The sequence below is a fragment of the Tiliqua scincoides genome, chromosome 7, assembly GCF_035046505.1.
Source record: "Tiliqua scincoides isolate rTilSci1 chromosome 7, rTilSci1.hap2, whole genome shotgun sequence".
NCBI lineage: Eukaryota > Metazoa > Chordata > Lepidosauria > Squamata > Scincidae > Tiliqua > Tiliqua scincoides.
Genome location: NC_089827.1, coordinates 68516026 through 68530106, shown reverse-complemented (window position 1 = coordinate 68530106; position 14081 = coordinate 68516026). Strand labels below are relative to the sequence as shown.

At 46.8% G+C, this 14081-nt stretch overlaps 1 pseudogene; it reads right to left on the bottom strand.

Annotated features, from left to right (window-relative positions):
- Positions 1–3251: 3251 nt before the first annotated feature.
- Positions 3252–3370, bottom strand: LOC136657792 (5S ribosomal RNA; annotated as a pseudogene).
- Positions 3371–14081: the final 10711 nt, after the last annotated feature.

Sequence of the window (14081 nt, the reverse complement as noted above, 5' to 3'; positions counted from 1 at the left end):
GATCGTACATTTAAAGGCTGATGAAATACATGAAAAAAAGGAAGCATCCTAGGATAGAAAATAAGACCACAAACGTTGGTGAGGACAGGGACACCCAGTTAAAAAGATAATGTTGTGGATTCACACACACCCCTCCTTCCCTCCACTTCCCACTGCACAGTAACCATCATTTATCATGATGTCTGAATTTGGCAAACTCTGATTACCGCTTTCCTACAAACCAAAATTTTTTTTTTTTTTTAATTGCAACTATAAGTGAGTTTTTCATTCTGGTTTGGATGCAAATTACAGTTAGTTGTTCCCATAGTTTGCCTGATTCAGACATCACAGCAAACTATAGTTACCACAAACTAGGAAGTGAAAGTCGCAGTCAGTGCACTTGAGAGGAGGAAGAAGGGCAAGGGGGCACCCACAAGATCACAGCATGCTCCTAACAGCCCAACTATGGTTTTTTTTGCCATGGTGTCTGAAATGGGTCCCATTGCCAGGTCTATAGGGCCAAGTTTGTCTTTACGGACGCTGAACCTAAAGTGCAGTGCTTTATTTTTTCCCCACAGATGCAAACCGTAAACAGCCACAGACACAAGGAAATAAAAGGGTGCACTCAGTGACACTATTAGAGTGGAAACAAAGCTTCCTTTCTGCCTCTGGTAGTCTGAGTGATCCCAGCCCCTGAGAATCAAGCCTGCTCCTATCTGTACATCCTAACCCTAGTTTCTGATATTACAATGGAATCATAGGCCATCCTTGAGTAGCCTGTTCTTCTTAATGAGAATTTACTGCCCTTTTAGTACATTGGGCAGAGCCAGGTGCACTGAAGCCCTGTTGAAATCAATGGGGTTTAATTAAGCATGCCTAATCTGTGCCATTATTTCTTATTATTATTATTATTTCGACCCTTCAAAGCTTGCCCAATCTACAGCCTGATTCTTTTCAGTCTGTTCTACACCACAACAAACCTTGATTGAGACTTCAGTTCCTAATCTTGCCCAATCTTTTCATAAAAAAAGCCGCAGACTCCTACTCAGCCTGAAACCATCAAAGCAGCATAATTCCGAACTCCCTGGGTGGTTTTACATTCGTTAATTGAGCATAACATTTCAAAGCGATCTCATAAGTGCCTTTCCTATGTAGGCAGGCTGGTCCTATGTTCATTCAATGCAGCACCTGCTATGTCAGGGCTAACGCAGATGTATCACTGGCGTGATCCAACGTACTCCCAGCTGCAGAGTCAATAGCAAAACAATAGCTACAGAAACAAAAGCTACTGTAGCAACATAGGCACATCCTCAACATTCCTGGAACTCTGCTGCTACTCACCCACTGTGATATACATTCGCCATGCATAGAAGGCACCAATCAATGCATGGGTGATGACCAAACAACCCCATGCTATCATCCAAGACGCACAACAGCAGAGGCATCCCTAAGGCTTGTGTCACGCAGTGCAAGAGCTCACTGCACCACCCCGTGATGGACCTACTCCCACACCAGGCGCACAGCCTAAATACAGTGGCATCACTAGGGTTGGTGTCACCCCCCCCTCCCCAATAACATTGTTTATTTGTTTTAATATACGACAGTACAGGTCACCCACTAACCAACCAAAAACCAGTGGCCAGCTTGATGACATTCACACAACGGAATACCAGTATTAGCTCTGATACATGGGTACAGTGTCACCTATTACACTATATCCATGCACTCTGAAAAGATAGGGGGACATTACTCAAAAGAAAATGGAGCAGCCTCAGCAAGAGACAACCGCCAGTCCATTGGTCCCCGCTAGAAGGCGGGGGGTGGTTTGCTTGTGATCTGCATGGCAGAGTGGAGTCTGTCCTTCCCTCTGTATATATCAAGCGGCAGCCTGGTTGTCTGGAGAGAGGCAAGATAAGCATGGGGATGGGCATGAATGCCAGGGAACAGCTGCAACAAATAACTCATGACTTAAGTGCTCATTAAGGTTTGATAAGTGAGTAATATGAGAAAGGGTGCTATTGCCTAGGTGTTCCCCCCCCCCATTCTGCATTTCTCATTTCAGCTTCCTTTTCTCCCACTGATCATTCTCCTGATACCTATATTTCAAGCTTCACCTCTTCAGACAGACAATGTAAGAACTGAGACAGAACGATCCCAAGGGGTATTGTGCTGGAACTGCCTGTTTTGCTCCATGTGACCAGATGAATATCCTACAAGGAAAAATAAACTGTGGCAGTTTAGCCAGCTGCACCAATGGGTGGAGCAGAGTGTCTGATGCTCCCCAGCTTTCACTTATGTACAAACAGCATATCTACCCTGTATCCTCTCTGTGTGAGGGTTGCGGTCTGTTGAGAAGGGAGGGTTATTAGACCAGTGCAGGGTTGTTTTTTTTTCCATGCTGCTAGAGGAGCATGAAAAGGAACCCTCAGAGGTCATGAGTACTTGAATGCTTTACACACCAATCCTGGTATACTGGGAGCGGGGAATGGTGGAAGTGCAAGAGTCCACCTGTACACCACCCATTTTGCAGCTGTAACATTATGTCATGGTCAAGTAGTAGGACTGACCCTTGAGACAAATAGCATAGCAGTCCAATGAAAGTCCATTCCTGCTCTGTCCTACCACCAACTCTGCCTAGTTGTTTCACCTAGTCATTACTGCCAGGATACAGGTCACATTGGTTGACAAACCAGGGTTTGTTCTTTATCCACAGCAACATAGTGTTGCAGTCTGTCGGCACAGGGAGTTTAGGAGTGACCCTATCCTGCCCAGCAGATGTGACTTTCAGATAATTGCACCCTTATAGGGTGAGCCTCATCATTTCAGTCAACTGTAAAAACGCCATTGATGTTAACAGTGCTGAATGATATCTGTAGGCTGTCAATCACAAAGCAGGTATTCCAGAATCATCTTTGCATGTAACTCCTCTAGAATACTGCCTCTGCAGTCACAAACACAATACGCCCGTTCTTTATTATATTATGAATTTCCTCCGATAACACTATTTAAAATCTGCTATGGAAACTTGGTGTGGTTGGACCGTACTGTCTCCAAGGCTACACTCCAAAACAAATTGTCCTGCAACCTGCTACAAACAGATGAAGACACAAGCTGTATGTGATTTGAACTTTCTCTAATGAAGTATGCCAACTGAACAAGATAAAACAGAATTTCTTACATATGTTACGTAACCTCAGTCCTAAATGCATTTACTTAGAATTAGAATTTATGTCTGGTTGGCAACCTTCAGTCTCGAAAGACTATGGTATATAAGCCTACAGCACCCGGTATTCCCATGTGGTCTCCCATCCAAGTACTAACCAGGCCTGACCCTGCTTAGCTTCTGAGATCAGATGAGATCAGACATGTGCAGGGTAACAGCTCTATATATCAATATAATTTATTTCAAATTATGCCAGCGTCAAACTTGTTCCTCTGATATCTATGGGACTATTTCCGCGGAACTGTATCTAGGACTGGATTGTTAAGAATGAACTCACAACTAAAATCTTGAAACCCATTTGATGGCACAGATTTTCTGGGGAAAAAATTACTGAAGACCCAAGGCTGCAATCCTATCCACACTTTCCTGGGAGTGAGTCCCATTGACTATAATGCAACCTACATCTGAGTAGACATGCATAGAATTGGGCTCTAAATTGATTTAAATAACAATATGTGTGTTTAATTTGCACTTTTGGTTTTAATTCAGTTTTAATGTACTCCTGTTTACAATCAAACAGAGTGAGAGAGCGAGCGAACGAGCTAATATAATGTGTCAACAACAGAGCCAGGGCAGCAGTTCATCTGTCCAGAACTAAATAAAGAGTCCTCCCCCCACAGACATTTGAAACACCTGACCCCCCCCCCAGTCATTTCTGAGTAGGGTGGAGTAATTCATCCAGACCTGAGACAAGTGAGGAGTTAAAGCAACAAGGTCAACCCCAAAGAGTATTCTCTCCTGATACTTGAAGCAGCAGAGGTGTCAAATGTCATGTCACTGAGTCCCCATCAGACCAAGCCAGCCCTCGATTCCTAGGTACCAGTGGCAGCATACTAGTACTCAGTGGAGTATCAGAGAATAGTATGGGAGAACCACTACAGAGAATGCCCCAAGGCACCAACATTGATGCTTCAAGGGCTCAAGAGTGATATTGATATGAAGAAAAGAGCTACTTCCATTCCCCCCCCCCCCATTACCCAAATATATATATATGCATACATGGCAATGGGTGTGGGTTGCCTAGGCCGGCCCATCAGTTCACTGTGAATACAGAGCTATGGAACCTAGGCATTTACCAGTGGGGTTTTCTAGCCCCCTGAAGGCCTATATGGATTCCTTAACTGGTTCACCCAGTATTCTGCTGTGTTGCTGGCTTTTCAGACTGTATATTGTGTATGCATCCTTATTTATTCTTTTTTCCACGTCCTTCCCTTTCCTCTTCAGTTTTCAATATGGGGCTGCAATTCTATACACACATTCCTGGGAGTAGGCTCAATTGAACACAATGAGACCTATTTGTGAGTAGATATGCATAGGATTTTGCTGTATGTCTCCCTTTGGATTGTGAGTCCCACTGGGACAGGGTACTGTTGCATTCCTTTGTTGTGTAAACCACTTTCAGAACATCTTGTTTTAAAGGAGTATATAAATATAAAAGTGTGTGTGTGTGTGTGTGTGTGTGTGTGCGCGCGCGCGTGAGTTTTCTGCTCCACAACACTGAAAATATTATATAATTAATCTCTAATAACCAATTTTTAAGTTTGTATCTGAACCAGAGATCAGCAAATACTGATGGATCTCAAACAGAACTGAAATCAGATTTAGCAGGGCTCCTTCCCTTACTCCTACATTTATTACACAAGTTTGTCATGACATACATATTTACATAAAAACATTAACACAGCATATAACGTTTTAGGTGGGAGGAAAGATCAGTGTATATTTGATAGATCATTTCATAAGTGCCAATAACCTTTATATCACCATCGTGAAACAGATGCCATCTTGCTACTCCCATGACTCTCACAGCTAGCTAATTTTCTAGTAGCTTTCATAAACTTTAATACCCAGGTCAAAAAAAAAAAAAGGTGTTCAGAATCAGTTCTCCTGCTTTAAAGGGGATTAAAATGGAAAATGCACAAGGCAGAAGCAAAAAGCACTCTGCAAAATTAACTAGAAATAGTTTAGTCACATGAGACCTCCAAGGAGCTACAAAATTACCACTCCAATTGTCCGAACAATTATACCTACAAATGTAGAACTCCTGGGATAATTACTGATAGGCGAGAGATTAGAAAAAGAAAACAATCCCTCCCAAAGAAAGCATCATGGCTTTTTTAATCAGATAATTTTCCAAAGATAAAGAATTAATTGTGAGTTTTAAATAAGGCAGTTTATTTTATATTCTATTTATGTTGATGTTTCCTTATATAAAGATAGTTATCTATTCTGAAGATTAGGAGAGGGCCTGCATGAGTGTCTTCTGCCCAACTAACCCAGCACCAAGCCTCTTGAGGTCAATGGCAAGAGTGGGGTAACTTCATGGTGTCACAAGTCATTGCATCCTGGACAACCCTGGAAGTCACCCAATAGAACCTTCAAATCCCTTTCCTATTAGGTCTGGAAGCCGGCACATAAAAACTCCACCTATAAAATTGTCAAGGGAGGCAGCTGTCTACTGAGGGACTGCAGGATGTCGGATCCAGAGGATTCTCTTGGGAGTGAAAGAGCAGCCAACCAGATACATTCTATGTCCATCATTCCACTTTGGAAGAAAAAGGTCCAAGTTCAGAAAAAGGCCCAAGAAAAAGGCTCCATGGGCTTCTCTATCAATCATCACACTCATTCACATGAAGGCTATTGGGGGATGAGAATGCTATATTTGGCCCCTGCACAGTGTCCTCAGGTACATGGGCCTGATACGTTATATCTAGACAAAACATTTCTTTTCCTGTGTTTTTCTCTTCCATGGGAGCATTGGCAGGAACTGTTTCAATCTGTACACAAAGCTGTAATACGTCTGGTTCTGTAGACAGCAAGTTCCCTCGAGATGGAATTCCACTCATAGGTCTCTAGTGATTGGTTCAGAATTCAGAACATGCTGTTCAAATGAGTGAGAGAGTCATCTGTGCATCTATTAATGAAGATCTCCTAGGTGTTCACAATGCCATGACACTGAGAATATAGGTTCAGGCAGAAAGGACGAGGATAGCCCTCCAAAACTTGATTTCATGGTATGGTGTTATAGCCACCTAAACATCAACTATTTGCTTTTCTGTTGAGTACTCTTTATAGAGTATAGTATTCTTTATAGAGTACTCAACTTGGGAGATCTTTATAAAGAAAATTAAAGAGCACAATGCTACTTTTCCCTTTCAGTGGTGCTAAACATAGTCTAGAAACATTTTCATCTTTAGGGGTGAAATTGACTAAACCAGAAGCCACCTTCTTTGAATGGAATTAATCACTAGGACAAGAGATTAGAATTAAAATTTGGCCTTGGGAACAGATAATAAACAGGCTTCTCTCCCAATAGCAAGGTTCCCTGTCCGTCTCACCCTTATTTTATTTGTACAGTTACCAAGCTATGAGTATTGATCATGGCTTGTGCCAGGTTAGTGCAAAGGAGGAAGCTGCTTGCCCAGTAGAAATTATCATCTGTCCACAGCCTCAACCACAGCAGGCAAGCAACTTCCTCCTTTGCACTACCCTGGCACAAGCCACGATCAATACTCATGGCTTGGTAACCATCCTAGAGGTCTACCTCTGAGAAAGCTTATTAAAGCCTCCACATAGGATAAAATTTGGTACTACAGTACACAGATCGGTTTGAAGATGGAGTAAAGGTCAGTAGACAATCTAGTGATACCACAAATACTAGTGGTTGAGGTTGCAGGCAGCTGGGATATGAGACTTGATAGGGTGAAGATCATTAAAGGTCCTAATATCTAAACCTGTTAAAATCCATGATTTTTTGTGTCGATTTTACAGACAATTTACAGGTGGTATTTTACTAAAACAAACTTTAAAAAAAAAAGTTATTGCAGAAATGCCCTACTGCAACCATAAGTAGAAATGTTGGTACATGAATAAATGAATTGTACAAATAAATAAATGAATAAATAAATGAATGAATGAATTGTAGAAATGTCTGAACATGAATAAATGAATTGTGCTAAATTCATCTTTAGCAATATGCTGCTGACTGGGGGGGGGCGGGGAAGAGGATTAAACCTGAAAAAGAAAATGTTGCTCCTGTGTGAAAGGGGACCTCAAATGTATTCTGCAAAAATAACACAAAATTGCATCAGCTGTCTGCTCACTAGATTGTACTCTTGCTGCTGCACCTGAAATTCTGCTTACTGGCTTAAAATCGATTGCAGTTTCCTTTCCTGGCTTTGTAACTGACTCAGAGGAATCTGGGTGTGTACTTAAAAAATACACAGTTCCAGTATTTCAGGTAATAATGGGGTCTGTCTATTGTACGAGGTGCTCATAATTACAAAGGCATATCAAACTGACAGAGTTTTGACAGGACCATACTCAACAATTAGTAATCAGGCTTCCTTTTTAATTCAAAGAAAATTGATGCTATGATTCTAGAAGCCAGGACTGCACATGTACCAGCAAGTATATAAGCTATTAACAGTGGATTGCTGATGCAATTTCACGTTAGTTTTGCAGAGCGCATCTGGCTTGCCCCTTTTCATAAGGAAGAAGGCATTTCACTTTCTGATTTTCTTGTACTGTTTTCATTAAAAGGTAAAGGGAAACCCCCAGAAACAAAACTTAGTGCACAGTCACAGTCTAAGATCTGATGAAATATCTGGCTCTAGTGTCATCAAGTATTCTGATTCAGAAATACACTATTCTGATGGAAAGAGCAAGAAACTACATTCGTTTTTTATACTTTTCTCTAAATGATGAATGCCTCCTTACATCTAACCAGTTTCTTCCACATGCATCACTTATAAGCCAATCTAAAAATACTCCCTGCAATTAGTACTTAGTGATGCTAAATGCCATCTAGAATGGCTCATCTAGCCAGCATTGTATGTCTTTGAGTGCAGCATTAAAAAAAACAAAAAACCCTGAATACATTGTCAATTATGATCTAAATTGGTTTGCATCTTCTCACCTATTCAGCAAAAACAAGGTAACAATAGTAATATAGTACATAAGAATAAGAAGAGCTCCACTGGATCTGGCCAAAGGCCCATCTAGTCCAGCTTCCAGCTTCCTGTATCTCACAGTGATCCACCAGATGCTTCAGGGAACACACTACAACAGGCACAACCTGCTTCCTGGTGCCTTCCCCTGCATCTGGCATTCTGACATAGCCCATTTCTGAAATCAGGATGTTGCACATACACATCATGGCTTGTAACCTGTGGTGGACTTCTCCTCCAAAAATCTGTCCAGTCCCCTTTTAAAGGAATCCAGGCCAGATGCCATCACTGTATCCTATGGCAAGGAGTTCCACAGACTAATTTCACACTGGGCAAAGAAATAATTTCTTTTGCCTGTTCTAGCCCACCTGACACTCAATTTTAGTGAACGTCCCCTGTTTCTGGTGTTGCGTGAGAGGGAAAAGCACATGGCCTATCAACTTTATCCATCCCCTGCATAAGTCTGTATGTCTCAATCATGTCCCCCATGTTAGTACTAATAACAGTAATAATAATGTTAAAATTCCAAGTCTATTCCGTTAATAGACAGAACATAAATACTGAATTTTTCTGCAGGTCTTACATTTCATGCCAAACAATAGCAAACCAATGATGTATGTACTGTAGCTGTATGCAGGCAAAAACCTGATACTTGAGCATCCCAGCTTCTCGCTCCATGCCTGGGAAAGGAGGAGTGTGGCACATCTGGATGACTTTATTTGGAACCCATAAATGCAAAGGATGGTGCTTAGGTGACCGGAGAGGGAGAATCAGGCTGCCATCCTATACACACTTTCCTGGGAGTAAGCTCCGCTGAATATAATGGGATTTGCTTCTGAGTAGACACGCATAGGCTTGCGTTCTCAGAGTCATTGTGATGGGAAGAAGCGCTCCTCATTAACATACCCACCCAAACACACCGACATCACTGCGCACCAGGCTCGCACCGCCCACCATTAGGAGAAGCCAAGCGCGCCCTTGCTGCGGGTTGTCATCGGTGGATGGGCGTCCAACGCCTGGTCCCCTCCTCCTTTCAGCCACCCTTGCAGGAAGCTTGAAGGTGGTTCTCCCCGCTCTTACCCCTTTGTGGGAGGATTTCCAATCAGATTCCTTTTTTTGAAAGCAGATCCCTTTGTGGAGCCTCCTCCTTCCACCATCTCCTCCCCCACTTCCCACCCCAGCAAAGCCGGGCAGGGGTCCTTCCTCGGCGGCGTTCCTTCCCCTCCTCGATCCTCCAGAAGGTGAAGCCTCGACCCGAGGAAAGATCGGTCGCCTGGGATTGGGGATCCAAGGCTACAATCCTATCCAGTTTCCTGGGAGTAAGCCCCGCTGACTGTAATGGGACTTACTTATGAGTAGACATGCACAGGCTCAGTCTCCCAAAAGCCCAATCCTCTGCATGTCTACTCAGAAGTAAGTCCCATTATGGTCAATGGGGCTTACTCCCAGGTAAGTATGGATAGGATTGTAGCCCATGTCAACACAGCTAAGCACCCCCCGCCATCAACGCCCCCCTCCGGCTGAAAAAAGGCACACCCGGATTGCTCTGCCCCAAGCCCTACTAACCTACAAGGCATACGCCGCGTGCTGCCTCTTGCTCCCGTTCCTTCCTCTTCCTCCCCCCCCCCCCACAAGCCTTACCTCCTCCATCCCGCAGCATCAGCACAGCCCAGGCACCCCAATGGGCGCAGTCTCCTCCCCCCTCTGCCAGAGGATGCGCCGCTCATGCGGTCCAGCCCAGACACCCTGATGCTGACGGTCCAGCAGCCGGCCAACTGCGGGCCTTGCACCAACAGCCTGATCGCCTCCAGTCATCATATCTCTGCCGTGGCCTTTCCCCACGGCTATGTGTGCTCCAGTGCATGGCAGTGAAAGGGGGGGGGGCATGGATATGCAGACTACTGTCTCCGATGCCGGCTTTCATGTGCCTTCTGTCTCGTGTGAATGCAAACACCCGTGCCTTCCGCAGATGATGCTGAATGCTGGCCCCCGATATCGATGCGCATCATCCATGCCCCTTCTTGGGAGAAGTTACAGCGATGGGGAAGGGGGCTGGGAGCGATGGGGGATGGAGAGGACTGGTGGCATGATGCTGGGCAGGGCAGAGGACTGGTGGCATGATGGACCTGGTGGCATGATGCTGGGCAGGGTAGAGGACTGGTGGCATGATGGACTGGTGGCATGATGCTGGACAGGGCAGTGGGCTGGTGGCATGATGGCACGGAGGACTGGTGGCATGATGGACTGGTGGCATGATGAACTGGTGGCATGATGCTGGGCATAGCACTGGTGACATGACAGCAAGGAGGACTGGTGCTGGGCAGGGCAGATCCAGTGCACCCCCCCTTCCTCTGAATGGCTCTCTCCATCCTCCATCAGCTGTGTTGGGGGGGGGCGATGTGCGCATGGTCCATGCGCTTGCCACAGCCTAGGCGACCACGAGGCTTGCCGGCTTCCCCCCTCCACCCACCCCACAGCCATTGCACCTCTCCCCCCCCCCGTTCCCAGTGCAGACAGCCCTGCCTCGCCTGGCAGCCCTGCGCGCCCCCAGCGGGGCTCCCCCGGGCGGGGGCTTACCTGGCGTCCAGGGCGGGCTCTCCACGGCAGCCCTGCAGCGTGGCGCGAGACGGAGTGACTGTGCCCTGCCCGGCTCGGCGCCCCCTCCTTCTATGCGCCAGCAGGGCGCGTGCGCGCGCTGGGCTCTGCGTGTGTGCCTGGGCGCGAGGCGGAGGGAGCAGTGCATGTGCGCGCCTCTTCCTATGCAGGGGCGTTTAAAGGCGGGCAGCGGAGGGGAGGGGAGGGGAGGGGGGGCAGGGCGGAGGGAGCCGCACCTCCCTTGACGCAGCGCGGGCTGCAGCAGCCACAGCGGGAGCATCCTCCTCCGATGCGCGGTGGCGTAGCTGGAGGGGGGCGGAGCAGCCAGTCTGGCGGGGAGCGGGCAAGCGGCCCCGCCCTTCGGAGCCATTCCCGGCGGGGGGAGCAAAACGGAGCCGAACGTTTTTCTCCCCCCGCCGGGAATGGCTCCGAAGGGAGGGGCCGCTTGGCCGCCCCCCTCCAGCTACGCCACCGCCTGTGCGCGCGCCCTCCTCTCTCCCCCTGAGGGTGGCACCGCTTCCCCGGCACCTCTCCAGCGCCCAGGCCTGGGAACAAAGCTCAGCCCCCTCCTCTCTCCGCTGCCCCTCCCTCCCCAGCCCTGCCCGGCGGCCCCACCCTGGGCGGGCTCCCAGTCGCGTGCCACGCGCTTTCTGAGGGGATGCCGAGTCCCGGGGCCCTCAGTGCGCATGTCCCTCTGGAGACGCCCCCCTCCGCTGCTCTGAGGGGAGGGGGCAGCTGGTGGGAGCAGGCTGGGGAGGGGTAGAAGGCGCGAGGGAGGCCGGGTGGAAGGCAGCCCCCCCAACAGGACGGGGCTCCTGTATGTGGAGTGATGAGGAAGAGGATGGCATGTGCACGCCAGGCAGAGTGAAGGCCTTGCACAAGTGGTGCAGAGACAGACTGGAGGGCATGCTCCCCTTCGTCCCCCTAGTTCAGTGTTTGTCCACCACTGAACCATTTGACATGGTCCACCCAGTGGAGTACAAATGGGGGGACTGAGGGTGTCGCCAGGCCCAGTTTGCCAAGCTGCGGGGTGGGGGGGTGACAGAAGCTGCCTCCCAATTTTTAAAATCTTGGGACTTTTGAATAATACCCTCATGTGAGATGTCGTCCGGTGCGCAATTTCATGCAGAATTCGATGAAGCAAATCGTGTTGAAATGTCTCGATTCTAGCAAAAGTTATATCCATACAAACAGGGAAGGAAAACGCAACTGTCTTATGGAACAAAAAGTGGATTGTACTGGGAATCATGGAAAAAAAAGTAACAAAAGGTGCACACTGTAACAAAAAAAGTGGATTACAATGGGTATCCTATGACAAAAGGTGTACACTGTAACAAGAAAGTGGATTACACTGTGAATTCTGTAACAAAAGGTGTATGCTGCAACACAAAGTGGATTATAAGGGGAATCCTGTAACAGTTAGTGTACACTGTAACAAGTGAATTACACTGAATTCTGTAACAAAAGATGTACACTGTAACAAAAAAAGTCCCTTGCATGGGGAATCCTGTAACAAAAGGTGTACACTATCATTGAAAGGGTCACATTAAAAAAACAAAACAACCTGCAAATCTTTTCAAGCAATCTTTTCTGGGGGGGAGGGGGAGGGCGGGTGGGTCCATTCCATTACTCTTTGGAATGGTCTATTTAGGTGTCCCACCAGCCCTTGCATCTCAACCACCTTAACAATATCCATTTCAAAACTTCAAATTCATGTGTTGCTCCTATTGAGAGACATCATTCATTGGCATCCTTCAGTCTCGAACGACTCTGGTATCGCGCTCTGAATGGTGGTTCTGGAACAGCGTCTAGTGTGGCTGAAAAGACCGATTCGGGAGTGACAATCCCTTCCACATCGGGAGCAAGTGCAGTCTGTCCCTGGTCTGTCTCCCTGGCTGTGGGCCTTCCTTCTTTGCCTCTTTGCCTTAGACTCTTGGCCAAGTGTCTCTTCAAACTGGGAAAGGCCATGCTGCACAGCCTGCCTCCAAGCGGGCCGCTCAGAGGCCAGGGTTTCCCACATGTTGAGGTCCATTCCTAAGTCCTTCAGATCCCTCTTGCAGATGTCCTTGTATCACAGCTGTGGTCTGCCTGTAGGGCGCTTTCCCTGCACAAGTTCCGTTTCCTCTCCTGTTGTGACCGAAGAGTCCGTGACTTGCTGCAGTACAGAAGTGTACTCAAGGCGCAAGCTCTGTAGACCTGGATCTTGGTATGTTCCGTCAGCTTCTTGTTGGACCAGTCTCTCTTTGTGAGTCTGGAAAATGTAGTAGCTGCTTTACCAATGCGTCTGTTTAGCTCGGTATCAAGAGAAAGAGTGTCGGAGATCATTGAGCCAGGGTACACAAAGTAATGGACAACCTCCAGTTCATGCACAGAGATTGTAATGCAGGGAGGTGAGTCCACATCCTGAAACATGACCTGTGTTTTCTTCAGACTGATTGTCAGTCCAAAGTCTTGGCAGGCTTTGCTAAAACAGTTCATGAGCTGCTGGAGATCTTTGGTGGTGACAGCTGCATCATCGGCAAAGAGGAAGTCATGCAGACATTTCAGCTGGACTTTGGACAAAGGGGTCAAATGTGGAGGTCAAATCAGACAAGTCAAAGGGGTCTGATGTGGAGCCATCAAAGACTACAGTGCCCTTCATGTCCTTGTGGAAAGACCTGATGATGCTGAGGAGCCTGGATGGACATCCAATCTTGGGGAGAATCTTGAAGAGGTCGTCCCTGCTGACCAGGTCAAAAGCCTTCGTGAGATCTATGGAGGCTATAAAGAGTGGCTGTCATTGTTCCCTGCATTTCTCCTGCAGATGTCTAAGGGAGAATACCATATCAGTGGTGGACCTGTTGGCTCGGAATCCGCACTGTGATTCTGGATAGGCACTCTCTGTTGTCATATAACATTTTTCACCCAACAGAACACTCCAGTGAGAAAAACTAATTATTTATATGAGAGAGAGAGAGAGAGAGAGAGAGAGAGAGAGAGAGAGAGAGAGAGAGAGCGAGCAGAAATTCCATGGTTAAGCTCTGAAATGCATTTAACAGATCCTGGTTTCCAACAGGATGATGACAAATCTCTCTGGTTTAGGCTGGAGTAACTGAAGACCTGCTTTCTCCCACATGAATATGCCCAGCCTCAAAGGTCTTTCAGAGAGACACTCTCATGAGTGCCACAGCCATTGAAATCTGGCAGGAGTGATTTGTGAGAGTGTCTTCTTGCTTGTGAACCCCATTATGTTGAAATTCCTCCTCCACCTTAGAGGTGCAGTTGGCATCTCCTTACAGACTTTTTGGTGCCAGCTGAAGCCTTTGTAATCTTTTCGTAATTTTGCTCTGAAGAAT